The following is an 18092-nucleotide window of genomic DNA, read 5'->3' as shown; positions in this document are numbered from 1 at the left end:
CCAGCTTGCTTCTTCTGTTAATTCTTGAATCTCGGTGACTCTGACTCCCACGAAGACTTTGTATCTGCATGAATCAGACTTAATCCATGTGAGTACTGTCGTGGAATCTGACCACAAGATTGTTCTATGCACCGGAATGGTGAGTTCACGTTGGATTAACGTGGCTAGATGCGCTCCTGCGAGGGCTGCGCAGAGCTCTAGACGTGGGATAGATTGTTGCTTACGTGGGGCTATTCTTGAGCGGGCCAGTATGAAAGCAGTGTGTATCTTTCCTCCCATCTCTTGGGCACGCAAATAGGCAACCGATCCGTAGGCTACTTCGGAGGCGTCGCTGAAGACGTGTAGCTCAATCTCGCATGTCTCTGGCCTCACTGTGGATGGGAAGTAGCTGCGGCGTATATTGACACCTGGGAGTGAGCGGAGTTCCGTCTCCCACTCTCTCCATGTTGAGGCAAGGTGTGCGGGTATTGGGTCGTCCCAGCCCTGGTCCTTGTCCCATAGTGCTCGTACAATCATCTTTGCCCTGGTGGTGTAAGGTAGAATACATCCCAACGGGTCATATTGTCTGGCGAGTGTTCTGTACACACTCCGTCTGGTGGTCGGTATCGCCGCCGACCTTCCTTGCTCTGGAGCCAAGGGTTTGTGTCTATAGTGGAGCGAGTCTGTTTTGAAGCGCCAGACTAATCCTAGTGTCATTTCTTGGGCTTCTCCTGGGATTGTCGCCATCCAGGTCTCGCTGCTGGCAGCCTTGTCCGCGGAGGAGAGGCTGCGCAATACGTGCGGGTCGCTGCTGGCCCACTGCCTGAGATCAAAGCCGCCTTTGATTAGGGAGGCGCGTAACTTGATTAGGAGAGCCTCGGCTTCTTCTTGAGTCGAGACGCTTTGTAAACAGTTGTCCACGTAGAAACTGTTCTTCACACTGTGTTGGACCTCTTCATCTGCTGCTGGGTCCTCTGTGACGTGTTTCTGTAGTGCAAATGTAGCACAGCACGGGCTGCATGTGGTTCCGAAGGGGAGTACTTCCCACTGGTAGATGGATGGGTTCTCATCTCCGATCTTCTCTCTCCATAGGAACCGTAGCAGAGGCTTGTCCTCCTCTACTAGTCTCACCTGCAAGAACATCCCTTTGATATCCCCGCTTATAGCCACCTTGTCCTGGCGGAAGCGCAGTAGCACGCCTAGTAGGGAGGGGCCGAGTGTGGGGCCGGGCAAGAGCTCTTTATTCAGATTTTGGGATCCGATCTGGTAGCTGCAGTTAAACACAATGCGATCCTTGCCGTTGTGATGGACCTTGTGATGCGGCACGTACCATGATTCGGTCGTCTGATCGGCCTCTTTAATGTCAATCTTTGTTACGTGTCCCGCTGTGATTAGCTTCTCAATCTCAGCTCGGTACACACTCTCTTGAGCGGGGTCTTTGGCTAGGCGCCGCTCTGTGTTCAGTAGATAGCGCTCCGTGGCGTCTTTCTTTGCGTGAAAGGTGGGCATTCCCTCTCGCCTCAGGAGTGGAGTTGCGTATCTCATCACTCCGCCGACTGTGACTCTCTTTGTCCCCTGCTCGAGTAGGTTGATGGCGTAAATGTCTTCTTTAGAGCGAATATCTTTCTTTTCGTTCTTAAAGGGCATTGTCTCTAGGGTCCATAGCCTCTCGACATGCTGCAGGAGAGTGGTGTCTTCTTCTGTCGTTCTGGAGTGGAAGCAGCTAGTGGCTGCTGTTCGGTTGAGAGATTTTGCGAGGGGGCCTTGTAATGTCCATCCTAGGCGGGTCTCGACTGCTGCAGGACAGCCTCGGGGGCCTGTATGGACCCGGTCAATCGGGACTATGAGTTCTGCATGGTCGGAGCCTATCAACAGGGTCGGGGTAGCGCCGTCTATGAGCGGGATAGGTAATTGGCGCAGGTGCACATATTTATCCATCAACTTGGTGACAGGGTAGGTGTACTGCGATAGTCCTATTTCTTGGCTGGTGAAAGCATTTGCGATCTTGTACCGTCGCTCTGGCTGCCCGTTGGCTGCAATAGTGAAGGAGACATTCTCGCCCTTTATCGTCTTTAAATCTCTTCTTATTGTCCGAATCGTCATTTCGTTCTTGCTCCCCCGCAGTCCCAGCTGGGTCGCAGCGGAGGCGAGCAGAAGGGTCTTCTCTGACCCGTCATCAAGGACGGCGTAAGTGTCCATGACTTTATCTTGGTAGCTCAATGTCACACGGACTACCTTTAAGAGCACTTGAGCTCCGTTGCTGCTGGCGGGGTCAATGTACATGACACTTGCCTTGGTGCCGCTCCGGGGTGCAGGTATAGGCCGTCTTCCGTTACTATCGTGTAGTATATCTAGATGGGCTCCATCGCACCGGCTGCACCTTTTCTTAAGGCGGCATTCGGCTGCCATGTGGGGCCGCGCACATCGATAACAGCGCCGGTTGGACTTTATCCATTGACTCACTTCTTCTGCATTCATCTTTGTGAATGAGTCACATTGTGACAGCCAGTGTTCTTTCTCACAGTAGGGACACGCTATCTTCCACTTCTCTTTTCTCGAGGGGGTGCTGTGACTCTTACTGCTCGGTACTGACTCTGATTGGTGCATGACAGTCACCGATCTTCTTCCATCGTTTATTCTCCTGGGTCCCTCTCTGGAGCTTGGCGTGCTCCGCCCGAAGGTGTCCAGTCGTAAGCTGCTGACCTCTCTCGCCAGGAAGTCGGCCAGATCAAGGAGGGATGGCTCGGGGCCATCGGGATCGCGGTAGTCCCTCTGCCGCCGAAAGCGCTCCTGTCTTGCGGGTGGCAGCTTCTCCAAAATCCTCTCAACGTTAGAGTTGGCGTATAGCTCATGCATGCCCTTCTCCCGTTGAGCTCCCAGCATCCCCACCAGGGACTGCACTTTGATTGACAGGTCGTCTAGTGAGCGATTGTCTGTGGCTGGGGGTAGGCGGTCAATATGCCTTATCTCCTGGATTACGTAATCCCATATACGTCCATATCTCTGATCCAGCGCTGCAAGGGCCGCTGTGTATGGGGTCGAGGAGGTAGCATAGGCTAGCGCTATATTGTGTGCTCGCGGTACTTTCAGGTGCTTCAGTAGTATTGCATACTTGTGGCGTTCATCAGCGACATCCACCATCATCGTCTCTAAGCACATCCGGAGCTCCGTGTACTGTGCTCGACTCTCATAGGCGAAGTCTGGGAATGACGGCGTGGCGTTGTATGACGCCGTGGATGGCTGATACATCGGCGAGCGTTGGGGGAGAGACCTCCTGGGCGAGTCCCCTCTTGCGCCTCGCTGTGGGCTGGTACTGGCAGGGTACCATGGCCCGCTGGTCCAGGTACTGTTCCTCGGGGCTGGTCGTGCGTCGTGCTCACCCGTGAATAGAGTCGGGGGTCTGTAGCGCAGCGCCGCGGGGGTATAGCCTGGACTGTATGGGACCTCCTGGTCCGGTGGAGTACTGTGCTGTCGTCGGGCCTGGCTCTCCTCTTCTCCCTCTTCTTCCTCTATCAAATCTTCCAGATCCTGTAATCGTTTATTTAGCTTCTCCGCAGTGTATGCCGCTCCTTCCTTGTAGCTGGGTCTCGCTTGGACCGGTATGGGAAGGGGGTCTGCGGGGGGTCTAGACTCGGTCTGTTGGTCAAGTTCAGGGTCGCTTGCTCGTTGCGGTGACGCTGCTCTTGACTGTTGTCTCGACGAGTTCCTTGAGCCCCTGGCGGAGGGAGAGGGAGTTGTCCTTTTGATCAGCTGCTCTATTAGTTGCGCTTGTAGTCTGTCGCGCTCTGCGTCTCTTTGGGCAGCGGCGCGCTGGGCGTCGGCGGCGGCGCGCTCTGCTTCTCTTTGGGCACCGGCAGCGGCGCGCTGGGCGTCGGCCCGGTCTCTTGCCATATTCTCTTCCATCTGGAAGCGTCTCATCTCCAGATGTGTGCGCTGTTCTTCGCTCCGTTGCTGTGCTTGGAGGTGTTCGCGCTCGCTGGTCGCCTGTGCTTGGAGACGTTCGCGCTCGCTAAGCGTCTGTGCTTGGAGCCGATCGCGTTCGGTAGAGGCTGTCAGGCTGACGAGGAACGCCTGTTGTAGTGTCCTCTCCGCTTTGCTGGGGGAAGGCGGTTGTGGAGGTGAGCCGCTCCTGCGTGAGCCGCTCCTGGGGGTACTCGTTGGGGAGTCCTGGAGCTCTAGTTCCTCGGCGCTCTCCTCCTCTTCTTCCGTGCAGAGTTCTCTCTCTGTAGGGTTGTCTTCCTCCCGGGGCTGTTCGGGGACTACTTCTTGAGTAGTGGCGGGGGGTAAAGGCATGTCAATTCCCTCCTGGTCCCCACCGTGAGCTTGGTCAGTTGCATTAGGACCTACTAGGGGCTCTGTGGTCGGGGAAACCTGCTCGTTAAGGTCAGACATAATTTTACTTTTTACTTTTACCGCGTTTACCGTTTGTCGAAGGCTAGGTAGTTGACTGACAGTGTAAGCCTCTAAGTACTGAGGTGTCTGTCGTCTGCGCCGCGGGCGTTCTAGGTTAGGAGGATCGTTTCGTGGAGTGTTCATCATAGGCCATTTCGATATTAATAACACTATATTAATATTACACTAGTTACCCTCCGGCTCGAAGGACCAATTGTAACTGAGGGGTACAATTCCCTGACTGTATTGTTAGATATGATATTTAATACCACTACCTCATGTACTTTAACTTCTGGCCACCCAGTACAAGATATAAGTATGATGAACACTTTCCCACCTGATGAAACGAATCCACACAAATGTACCAAATCGAAGGTTTAATACAGCAAAGGGTGTATACAACGATCACTTAATTACATTTATGATTTGAAATATGAATATGCACTTTTATGGCAAATGAGTATTCGTAGGTAAATCAACATTGAATGTCCAATCTCTGGTTGCGCAGGGAGTAAGTATACAACCTGGAATATTTAGGAAACGATAGCGATGGTACTTAAATGATTATAGCTGGATACACTAAGGGGGGGGGGGGGGGGGTGTCCCGCTGGTTGTAAGACAGTAGGAGGGGGGGGTTAGAGAAGCCGCTGGCGGTATCCCATCTGGCCGACGGTGTCTTGGGAGAATCCAAAGTCTTGGACACGGTGCCCACAGAACCTCGGGCCGCAGACGAATACAGCTGGACCCTCTGTGGAACGGTATCTGCCGGTCCACAACGGAGAGACGTGAGGCGACCTCACGTGTAGAGCGCCGTCTCACCTGGAGTCCTCTCCGGGGGGTAATTCCAACACTCAGCAGTGTTGGCCTTTATCCATGGAATAATCAAAGCACACAAAGCATAATCCAAGCCGTGGAAGGCTCGCCGTCGTCTGGGTAGAGTAATCCAATATACAGGTCCAGTCGTTCTTGGCCCGGAGCTCCTCGGATGCAATCACCACTCGGGGTCTGACCAGCCTGGTTAAGCGTCCAGATAACGTCAGGAACGATGGGGGTACTGATAACTGTAGAACTCTAACCGAACGATGCACCATACATAAATAGACTACTATTAGCTTAATAGAATACGTCCAACTCGACGGTATGGTGCCAAACTATGACCATTCAACTATTAATCTACACGATATCTCAATGCCTATTCTGGGCCAAGTAGGCCTTACTACACCGCACGTGCGTCGTGGGGAGGCTTTTGCGTCTGTCACTCTGTTGGAGGGTAAAGAACTGGACTAAAAGAAAGTTCTACTTTACTTGCGCCATATATATATGCGCTGTGAACAAATAGTACCATTCGTATTTCGCCAGACGTATTCCTACGCGGAACCGGGCTTGCCACGACATGTTGGGCGGCACGATTGAACTTGAACCAAGGGGCATGGCTGCTGGCGCCAGGTTCTCGTCCAATGGTAGAATGAAACTATTATGGGCTGTTAGTAGACTAAAGGGATATTCAGTGCATATTGTACAAGGAATATACAGGGGATATCAAACGATATACAAATACTATTAAATATATATCCATAAATAAATATATATATTCGGTTTAATCTGATCCTTCACAACATAAACGGTACTTTATCCCCCCCCCTCCCATTGAGCTGTGGTGTTCCACAAGGAAGCATACTAGGACCGCTACTGTTCCTAATTATGCAAATGACATGTCGTCAGCTTGTGACTACAACTTGTTCCTGTTTGCGGACGACTCAGCCCTGCTGGTCTCTGACAAGAACAAGTTACAGGTTGAAAAAACCCTCAGCTCGGAACTAGGCAGAATCTGCATATGGCTCGCTGATAACAAACTATCATTATGTAACGGGTGTAAAACTCACTCCCCAGAGGCATCCAAACTGAGCGCTTAGAAGGGAATTCCTTTCTTGGCGCAGCGGTTTGTGATGTCGCCCGCAGTGCGGACGCCTGGGGTTCGACTCCCACTCAAGGCATGGTCGAAGTCGTGGCAGGGGCGAGTTGCCTCTGTTACATTGGTGCCGTGACCCGGATGCCTTGGGTGGTGTGAGTTTAGGGGGGGTGAATGTAACGGGTGTAAAACTCACTCCCCAGAGGCATCCAAACTGAGCGCTTAGAAGGGAATTCCTTTCTTGGCGCAGCGGTTTGTGATGTCGCCCGCAGTGCGGACGCCTGGGGTTCGACTCCCACTCAAGGCATGGTCGAAGTCGTGGCAGGGGCGAGTTGCCTCTGTTACAATTACACATGGGCAAAACTGAGTCCATTCTCTTCGGTTCAAATAACAAACTCGGCAAGACCGACGGCTTCTCAGTTACAGTGGGTGACAATATTGTCACAAGGAAAGATATTACCTACCTGAGTTCCATCCTAGAGGCTAATCTTTCCTGTGACAAAATGGCATCCAATGTAATAAAAAAAAGTCAACCAACTAACTCGATTTTTGTACCGGATCTCCTCTCTGGTAAACAAGAATACCCTGAAGACTCTGGCAGGAGCACTCATTCAAGGGTACTACGACTATGCTTGCACCTCATGGTACCAAAGCACCTCAAAGGCGCTAAAAACAAAATTACAAACATCTCAAAACAAACTGGTCAGACTACTGCTTGACCTTACTCCTAGAACCCACCTCACCCCTGCCCACTTTGACAACCTAGGATGGCTTAGAGTAGACGACAGAGTACAGCAACTAGCAATGGGCCTGGTCTACAAGATACACTACACGACCAAGGTACCCATGTACATGTCAAAATACTTCCCAAAGGTCAGTGAATACCACGATCACAACACCAGAGGGAGCTCCACAAATCATGTTAAACCCAGATTCGGCTCAAACAAAGGACTAAACACGTTTCGCAATTATGCCACATCAATGTGGAACGCCCTACCCAAAGCTGTAAAGGAATGTGAATCACTACCCACTTTCAAAACCACTCTCAAAGAACACCTACGGGAGACTGCAATTTGAAACTGGCCCCTGTAAATGTCCTAACCCAACCCCCTCCAATGTACAGTAAATTACCTACATTTCCATTTAGTCATTTAGCTGACGCTTTTATCCAAAGCGACTTACAAGTTCTGTACGACAGGTCATCAGGAAGGGTACAACTCTATCAGCTGAGTAACAATATTCATCAAAGTGTTGCGTGGTACAGTGTAGGTTAGGACGGTTATTAGGACAAGTGCATGACAGTAAGGTTAGTTAGGGTCAGATTTATAAAAAAAATATTTTATTTCAGATAATGGTTGAAGAAGTGCATCTTTAGTCGACGGCGAAAGATTGGACGGGATTCGGCTGTCCTAACTGGGGTGGGTAGTTCATTCCACCATTGTGGGGCAAGGACTGAGAATAGGCGGCTTCTCTTTGATGACCCTCCCGGAGCTTGGATAGGAGTAGGTCTGAGGCGGCCAGAAGATGCAGAGCGTAGGGGTCTTGAGGGTGTGTAGTTAGAGACCATTGACCGGAGGTAGGCGGGAGCGGTTCCCTTTCCCGCACGGTATGCTAGGTCGAGGGCCTTGAAGCGGATACGTGCAGCAATGGGGAGCCAGTGCAGGTCCCTAAGAAGTGGGGTGACATGGGCCGACTTCGGTAGGTTTGAGATCAGGCGGGCCGCTGCGTTTTGAATGAGTTGAAGAGGCTTGGTGGCAGTGGCCTGGAGGCCAGCTAGCAGTGCGTTGCAGTAGTCGAGGCGGGAGATGACTGTTGATTGGACGAGGAGTTGGGTGGCTTCTTTTGTCAGGAAGGGGCGGATCCTTCTGACATTGCTCAGGAGGAATCGGCAGGTTCTGGTTGTCGCTGCGATGTGAGCAGAGAAGTTCAACTGGTCGTCGAGGACAACACCAAGGTTCTTGATGGTCGGGGACGCGGTCACAGCTGCATTCTCGACTGTGATGGAGAGGTCGGTCAGGGGGGAGGATTTGGCCGGCAGGTGGAGCAATTCTGTTTTGCTTAGGTTCAGTTTGAGGTGGTTGGTCGTCATCCAGGCGGAGATGTCGGACAGACAGGCCGAGATCCGCTCAGAGACGTGGATATCTGAGGGAGGGAAGGAGAGGAAGAGTTGAGTATCATCGGCATAACAATGATATGAGAAGCCATGAGACGTGATAATGTTACCCAGTGATTTAGTGTAGAGGGAGAAGAGAAGGGGTCCTAGGACCGAGCCCTGGGGGACACCCGTCCGCAGGGGGCAGGTGGCCGACAGTCCCTCTCCATGACACTTGGTAGGAGCGGTCGTTGAGGTATGATGTCAGCCATGTCAGCGCAGATCCAGCCACTCCCATTCCTGCGAGGGCCGCGAGGAGGATCTGATGGTTGACTGTGTCGAAGGCTGCAGATAGATCTAGTATGGTTTTGTCAATATTCCAATGTACAGTTTTGCTTGTACAGTTGTACAGTGTTTCCCCCCCCCCCAACCCCTGTTATGTACATATAAATTAAGAAAAAATATATTGCAAGTTTTCTGAATTTTATGTTTATAAATGCAAATGAGGCACTTCCCCATTCGATATGTGCACATTTATGGATGCAATCATGCAAAATGAAGAAAAGTGTGTCACTAGTTTGAAAGAAGACATGTAAATGGGCAACATTATACAAAAATCTCAAAATTGCCCCAAAATCAGGAACATTTTATTTTAGGTGGGTGGTCTCCCTTACAACTAGACCGCCTGTTCACTATAAAGTGCCACGTTTTGATAATTATATTCAGCTTTAAACTTGAAATAATAAGTTATTATGTATTATATTTGTTATGTTTAAATATCAACATTATCTGGCCATCCTCAGTAAATACTGTCAAACTCCCCCCCCCCCCCCCCCCTCCCTTTCCTCACCGTTTTCTCTGCCTCTGAGCCGGCTTAGTTTAGTTACAGTCCCGATACCGATACCTGGGCTTTGGGTATCGGCTGATACCGAAAACTGATCCGATACCGATCCGATATTGTTCAATTAATAAACTGTATATGCCTCACTGTGTGGAAGAGACTGGGATCATTCTTTTGTGCAAGGCAATATCAGGCTTGACTTAAAACGTTACTTTCCTAACTTAGTTAAACAAAATGTAACAAATTAACACATAGATATAGATGTACTGAATTGTTATTTATTATTAAAATTAAATAACAAAAAAAAGATATATATATATATGTAAAAAAGAAAAGAAAATGTAAATTGTCTCCGATACCCGATCTAGCTATTTTAGTCATATCGGATCTGTGTATCCCTACTCTTTATATGTAGTGCTGATCAGAGATGTGCTTCGGTGCATCCCTACTCTTTATATCTATTGCTGATCAGAGATGGTGCATCCCTACTCTTTATATCTAGTGCTGATCAGAGATGTGCTTAACACTTTCACTGCCACACAACAGCCGGTTAACCCTTTCACTGTGACAATACAGAAGGTTAGCCCTTTACTATCACAACTGACGGCGATGCTCCATCATTAGCATCATTAGCTCTGCGGATGCTAAAGGGTTAACCTTCTGTCGTGTGGCAGTGAAAGGGTTAATGTTTCCTAGCAATGACACTTTGAGCAGGAAAAAAAGAACAACAATGTCTCGGGTCGACTGTCCACACGTATGGATATTTCTGAAAACATTGTATTTTCTCTGCGTTTTGTCCTCCCGTCCACATGGGTAACTTTTTGAAAAGGCCTCCCAGGGTGGAGATTGTTTGCCTGTATACATGTGGACGGGTGAAACGGAGCTAAAATAGAGCTTTTGTAAAAGGCTAACCATTCTTTTTTTTAAACTTAAATTTTTATTTGCAGTTTTTTTATAAACAACATAAACAGTACATTTCGACATACAAAATTATAAAGACATAATATCAAAAAATAAATAAATAAATAAAAGATTGACAAAAATGAGAAAAGAAAAAAGGGTGACATGGGTTCTTCGGTCCATTCTATTTTGACATTGTTTATTTACGTTTCAATTTCTTTTCTTGTTTCCTTTTCATTCTTCTGTGATGTAATTTCTTGTTTATTTACGTTTCAATTTATTTTCTTGTTTCCTTTTCATTCTTCTGTGATGTAATTTCTTGTCTTCCTATATTCCTCCCACTTTTCCCATTTTGACAAAAATGTCTCCTCTTGTAGCCTCAGCATGTGTGATTCTCTCCATTTCCTGTATCCCCTCTATTATCTCTATCCATTGTTCCTTCGTCGGTGCTTCTACCCTGTACCACAGTTTAGTCAAAGCTTTCTTGGCTGCTACTAATAGTATCTTAATCAGATATTTGTCTTCTCCCTGAATTTCTTTCTGTGTTAAGTTCCCTAGGTATAGTACTTGACCTGTCTGGCGTATTTCATATCCTACTATTTAATTTATTATCCCTCCTATCTCCTCCCAGTAGTTTCTTATTTTCGGACATTCCCAGAATATGTGTGTGTGGTTCGCTACTTCTTGCCCACATTTTCTCCAACATGGCTTTTGTGTTGGCATGTAATTGCCCTGTATTTCTGGCGTTATAAAGAATCTAATTATGTTTTTCCACCCAAACTCCCTCCATATCCTTGATCCTGTGGTTGATTGTTGTATCTTACATGTGTTATACCATTCCTCCTCTGTTATCTCTATTTCTAATTCTTTCTCCCACTTTTCTTTTATATACAAGGTTGTAATTTCCTTACTGTCCATTATTGCCTGATATAGTGCTGATATAACCCTCCCCTTCCTTCCTTCATATGATTTTACCATTATCTTAATTATCCCATTCTGTTCTTTGTCTTGTTTTATTTCTTTGTTATAGTAATCTCTAATCTGTAAATATCTAAAGTGGTCTCTATTCTCTAGTCCGAATCTTTCTTTCAATTTTTGTAGAGTCTGCATCTCCCCTCCTTCTATCATTGTACATATTGCTGTTATACCTCCCCCGTTCTCATCTTTTGAACCCATGGTCGTCTATCCCTGGTTTGAATTTGTTGTTGTGTGTTATCCATCTCAGTATCTTGGATTCTTTTTCTAGCTTGTATTTCTTTACTATTGTGTTCCATACGTTTATAGTGAATTTGGTAATTGCGTCTAGTAGTTGTTCCTGTCTTCTGAACAGCTCCCTATCTCCTATTAGTGCCTGCACTTTGAATCTCTCTCTTTGGTTTCTATGTCTTTCCATTTGGCCTCATAATTCACATTGCACCAGCATGATACCGTTCTAACTTCTAAGCTGTGCTGCATAGTAATAGTCTTCTAAACTGGGTACTGCCATTCCTCCTTTCTCCTTTGGTAGTTGTAGAGTCACATATCTGATCTTGGCCTTTCCCCCCCCAAATGAATCTTGATATCTGTCTATCCCATTCTCTGAATTGTTTTTGTGATATTAATATAGGTAAAGACTGAAATAGGTATAATAACCTTGGTAATATGTTCATCTTAATGATTTCGATCCTTGAGCTGAAATCTAGGGGCATTACTGTCCATCTTTCTAGGTCTCTCTTGATTTCTGATTAATCTGTGTATTTGCATCGTATAACCCCTCCACCCCTCTTGTAATGTTCACCCCTAGGTACTTGATCCTGTCCATGTCCCATTTAATTTTGTATTTTCTTTGATCTCTATCGTTGGAGTGTAGTTCAGTGTTAAAGTCTGTGTCTTCGTCACGTTGAGTCTATACCCTGAGTAATATCCATATTCTGTCAGTAAATCCATCAGTATCGGAAAGCTTGTGTCTGGTTGTCTCATATATACTATCACATCGTCTGCGAGCAGTCCCAATTTATGTTCTGTTCCCTTTATCTCCACCCCTTTGATGTCTTTGGTCTGTCTAATTAGTTGAGCCAGTGGTTCGATGAATACATCGAAGAGCGTCGGCGAAAGACAACAACCCTGTCTGGTAGCTCTCTCTAGTTTAATCCAGTCCGTCAGACTACCATTTACCTTAATCCTTGCCGTCGGTTCTTGATATAATGCCCTAATTGTTTTCATAGCGTTTTTGTCTAATCCAAATTTCTCTAATACTTTATATAGAAATATCCAGCTTACACTGTCGAATGCTTTTTCTTCATCTAGGCTAACTAATACTGCACTTCCTCCTTCCTTTTGTATCTCCTCTACTATCTGCACTGTCTTCCTTATGTTATCCTGTGTCTGTCTTCCTTTAATGAATCCGGTCTGGTCGCGTCTATGCTTTTACCAACGCGTTCGTGTTTCCGGGTTCCCGGTTTGCGCTCTGATTGGCCACTGACCTACGCTAGTACGCCCCCCTCGTAAGTAGAGAGTCGCCGCTGCACTCAACCAATTCATTCAACAGGAAGCGATTTGCGAGTACAATACACCATCACGCCAGAGTGGATAAAGAAATGCTCCAGAAATTAATATGCGTAGGGAAAGGCGCGAGTCAGCGCGAGAGTGCACACACAAAAGCACACACGCATGATATCTGATTTATTAATGCCAAATAATGGACGGCGACCGCAATTGGCACTTGAAAAGTGTAAATGATAGATTAGTCGGTAACAATTCATGACAGCTTGTATAGCTCAACTGGTTAGTGCCCTGCCTGTGGACCATATGGTCCCCGGTTCGAATCTCTTGCTTACTTTTTTTTTCTTTTCGTAACGTTAAATAATCTATCCACTCTGGTGTCCCAAAAAGGACAATAACACCACCTTATGCATACTGCACCTTATGTTAATACTGTGATACTGTGAATACTGTATATTTCAGTTGGTTAGATAGTAAATTCTATTGACTTATTTGTTTACACTGCTTGTGTTGTTTTCACTACCTGTGTACCCCCCCCCCATGCTGCTATGATGCCTGAATTACCCCAAGGGGATCAATAAAGGAATATCTTATCTTATCAACCAGAGTGGATAAATTAATGAATGTTACAGAAAAGAAATAAGTATCCAAGAGATTCGAACCGGGGACCATATGGTCCACAGGCAGGGGACTAACCAGTTGAGCTATACAAGCTGTCATGAATTGTTATTATAAAATACAATATTATAAAATCCTGTCAGGAAGCGTGCCAGCATTTACCGGCATTTCTAAGCACTTTAAACTTACCAGAACTTTAGCGCACATAAAGTCACACGGAAACAGCTGTTCCTGGAGGCAGTACTGTGATATGCATTTGCATTTCAGCATCCTGCTACGCTCATAGCGAGGGGGGCGTACTAGCGTAGGTCAGTGGCCAATCAGAGCGCAAAACGGGAACCCGGAAACACGAACGCGTTGGTAAAAGCATAGACGCGGTCTGGTCTTCGTCTATAATATCTGTCATAAATGTCTCAAATCTTTTGGATATTATTGATGTATACATCTTGTAATCTACATTAAGTATGGACACTGGTCTGAAACTGCTACATAGTTCTCTATCTTTCCCTTCTTTTGGAATTGTAGTAATTATGGCTTCTTTCCATGAAGGTGGCATTGTGCCTTCTTTCATCGTGTGTCTGAATGCTGCTTCTAATATGGGGCTCAGTTCCTGTCTAAATGTTTTGTAGAATTCAGAGGGGAATCCGTCGCTACCCGGTGACTTACTGTTCTTTGCTTTACTGATCGCATTCCCCACTTCCTGTTCTGTAATCTCTGCGTTTAATATTTCGTTCTGTTCCTTCGATGGTAGATCTAATTTTCTTTTTTTTTCTCTATCTCCTCTTCTCCTGCCGCTATCGGTTGTGTGTAGAGTTTCTTATAGTATTCTTCAAATGTCTTCTCTATTTCAGCTGGTTCTCTTAGTATTTTGTTTGCGTTCGTGTCCCTTATTGTGTGTGTTTTTTTTTTTAAACTTCATTTTTTAGCGTTTATCGCTTTTCTGGTCAAGCATGACCGACAGATGTATGGTGAAACGGGAGAGAGAGCAGGGGAAGACATTCGGCAAATGACGGCGAGTCCGGGAATCAAACTCTGAGTCAACCAGATCCGTGACGCAGCACGGTATTCCGCGACGCAGCGCGGTACATGGTGTGCTACTGGAGCACCCCCCTTATTGTGTGTATTGTGTTCAGTTTTTGTTGTGTCCTGATTCGTCTAGCTAAAAGTCTGGTCGCTCTCGGTCCTCCTTCATAGTATGTCTGTTTCATGTACCTAGCTTTCTTCTCTATTTCTGTCAGCAGTTCTTTGTTTATCTTTACTCTAACTTCCTTTACCTCTCTAAGTGTCTTTTGGTTCTTTGAGCTTTGGTGTTCTTTCTCTAATTCTTTCAGTTTCTTTATCAAGTTCTTGTATGTCTCTATTCTGGCCTTCTTGAGTAATGCCGTCTTTGCTATAAATTTTCCACGTATTACTACCTTTAGTGCATCCCATAAAATGTTTGGGTCTACCTCTCCATTATCATTTTCTTCTCTGTATCTAATTATGTCTCCTTTTACTTCGTTAACCAAACCTTTGTTATTTAAAAGTCCTATGTTCAGTCTCCAAACTGTATTTCTCCGCCTACTTTTAAGATTCACTGTCGGATATATTGCGCTATGGTCTGATATGTCCGTTACCCCTATCCTGCAGTCTTCTACCCTGTATCTTTCCCCTGTTGTCATGAGAAAATAGTCTATCCTTGAATATGTTGTGTGTGGATGTGAATAATGTGTGTATTCTCTGTCTAGTGTGTGCATTTCTCTCCATATATCCATGATTCCTAATTCTGCCATTTGTATATTCATATATTTGCTAATGTTTGTCCTCCATTTCTTTGTGCTTGTCGTGTCTGTCATAGTTCAGTACTACATTAAAATCACCTGTACAGATTAGGACCCCTTCCCCTTCCATCGCTATGATATCAAAGATTGTTTCAAATAGATATTTCTCACTTTCTGGTGGAGCATACACATTCACTAGTGTTACCATTTGACCTTTCATTTTCCCCTTGACCATTACATACCTCCCCTCTTTATCCCTTATTTCCCTGATCATTTCAAACTTCACAGTGTTCTTAATTAGTATAGCTACTCCTCTTCTAAGGTTCTGTTTAAAAGAACTATAAAACAAATTCTCATACCCGAATCTCTTCAGCTTTTCATGTTCTTGTGATATTAGATGTGTTTCTTGAAAGAAGATAACCTGCGCCTCTTCTTTCTTAAGTTTCGTCATCACCTTACTCCTTTTGATCGGACTATTCATACCATTAACATTCAATGACATTATTTTGATACCCTTTAACCTGTTCCACCTGTGGAATATTTTCGCCTAAAATATATACCTAGGTAAATGGAATATTGCTCCACTTCTACAAGGTCCATTTGCATATTCTTGGCATCTAGGGACATCTATGGACCTCAGGGAATGTATTCACAGTGTCAGAAATATTATGTCTATTACTAGGCTTGCTTAAATTGTGATGGAAACAAAGGAGAATATGAATTATGATTTTTCTTTGCATCTTTGACAGTGAATAACACCATGATATTAATGACCAAACTTAAAAAACTGCCACTGATCTCGTTCAGTACCCTCTTGAGATCATGTGTTAAAAAAAATCTAAGGAAATTAATAAAGGGAAGATAATTAAACCAAAGGTTCTGTAGATACACTACTGAATTCTCCCATCCGGACCAATGCAATTTGAAATATTATTATAGAATATAGAATATGATGCTTATAAATTACCTTATTATAGCCAATTCGCACATTTATATATATACATATATTATCTTTCAAATGCCAGAGTTCAATTTGGATTTAGTATCACCAGGCATGCATAAGAACAGATAATGAAATCTACTGTAATCTACTGTACTTTAAAATGTTCCCCACAGTGCAACCGTTTTGAAACTAATTTCAGATCTAATTGTTCCTACATGTTAACAATAGGGAAGAGAAACTAACTCTGTTTAAAAATGTGTCAAAAACGTTACCTTTTGTGGCTTATTATCCCGAATAATAACAGTTATTGAAATAATTCATACAGAGCTCTGAACCTTGAACCCCATATAATCTTCCAGGAAGTGTAGTTTGGAAGAATTCCAACGCTGATCGACAGCTATGCACCCCCTCTACAAAATGGCAGCAAAATAATCTTATATGCAACACTCTGAAAAATATTGATTTATGACCAGATGCCATTTTGGTACCGGTCCCGTCGGGTGGAACAGGTTAACTTGTGTCATATTTATTTTCCAAATGTTCTCCCGTTCTACCCATGTCACATAAAATACTATTTGTGGTTGTAGTCACTGCTATCCCTGTCTGATTTACATACATATAACCATAATAAACATTAACATCAACATTAACATTTGGTACTTCCATGGTAGTAGAGGATCTCAGTCGTATCCCTCTTTCCCCCGCTGGCGGGTGGGGAGTAGTGGCTCTCCTAGTGAGAGGGCTCCCCCTAGTGGCTAAAAGATGCCCACTATGCATGTCCAACTTGTTCTGTGTGCGACCTCCGAGCTCCCGGTCAAAAGCTCTGCATTAGTCACTTTCATGTTCCCGTCTATTTGTATTATGTGTCACGTGTAATCCTGTGGTTCTTTCATGTCTGTCCCAATATATCTCTTGAATCTCCATGTCCTTTTTTATAACTTTTGGTATAATTATCTCGTATGTACTTTACCATCTTCTCATTGCATAAGTCATTTTCATGTTTACATTTACTTGTATTGTGTGTGTCACATGTATACCAGTTTAATGTGTATTGTACTTATCCTTCCCTGGATCACCGTGTCCCCTCTCATCCTCTTCTCTGCTCCCCTTCTCCGTGTCTTTTCGTCGTTCTTCTCAGTTGATCCGCTTTGAATCGGTTCAGATCTCCTTCACCTTCCCATCCTCCTCTCCTTGTCCTCATCCCTCGACCCTGGTCCATCTGCACGCCTTCTCCAACCTCTGCATCAGCGTCGGTCTCTCTCCTTCTCCTCCCGGCACCCTCCATCCTCTCCGGTTCATGTTCCTCGTCGCTTCCCGCACGTCGTTGTACACCTTGATGCCTTCACGTCGTTGTACACCTTGATGCCTTCAAGGCTAACCATTCTTAACCTCTGATCCCTTTTCATATTAAAGGCGACATGCATTGCTATTCCTAGCACTATTTGGGCAACTTTACACAATTCCTGTGAGTCTATTGAACACATCTGTAAGCTTTTATTAAAAAGAAATGCATTGTTTTATATATATATATTTTTTATTATTTTTTTTTATCTTCTCTTTCTCCGATTTTTTTCTCTGTTTTCTCCCCGTCCCAATTTAGTCGTTGTGCCAATTCCCCCCCCCCTCCCCTACCTGGTTGTTGAGCGCATGTTCTCCTACTGGTCGGTACAAGGGAACCCTGAAATCCACCGCATGCTTCCTCCGACACACGCGGCGACAGCCAGTGGCTCTCTTCTCACCTGGCAGCGAGGACTCTCATTGGTGAAGTGTAACGCGTGGGAGATCACGCTGCCTTCATCAAGTCCTGCCTCCGCTGAGCAAGCGCCCAGACCTGACCTGTAGGCGTCACTGTCCACAACGCCAGATTCTCTCTTGCATTGGTGATGAGCACAATCTCCGCTACGCCACCTGACCGTCCCTTTGTTTTATATTTCTAATCAAGTACTCAAAAGCCACATTTTTCAGCCTCAGGATTTCAGGCTGTGTTGGCCTGGCTCCGCCCATAAGCACTTTGAGTGACAGTCATCCACACAGTCTGCGACTGGCACAGAGAGAGAGAGAGAGAGACTGAGGGGGATACTAATTAATTTCGCCGCAGGGGGGCATAATCCCACAGAACAATGCATTGGTAATTTGTTTCAAATGACAATATATACCCCTGTGATTATTATTGTACG

The 18092-nt window shown here is 45.6% G+C and overlaps 1 protein-coding gene across 1 annotated transcript in view; it reads left to right on the top strand.

Annotated features, from left to right (window-relative positions):
• afg3l2 (AFG3-like AAA ATPase 2) overlaps positions 1-18092 on the top strand; it is a 251039-nt gene that overhangs the window by 181614 nt on the left and 51333 nt on the right. The window lies entirely within an intron of this gene.

This window comes from Notolepis coatsorum, assembly GCF_963971535.1.
Source record: "Notolepis coatsorum genome assembly, chromosome: 4".
Classification (NCBI taxonomy): Eukaryota; Metazoa; Chordata; class Actinopteri; order Aulopiformes; family Paralepididae; genus Notolepis; species Notolepis coatsorum.
Note: the sequence above shows the minus strand (reverse complement) of the source record. Positions and strands in the feature narration are given on the sequence as shown.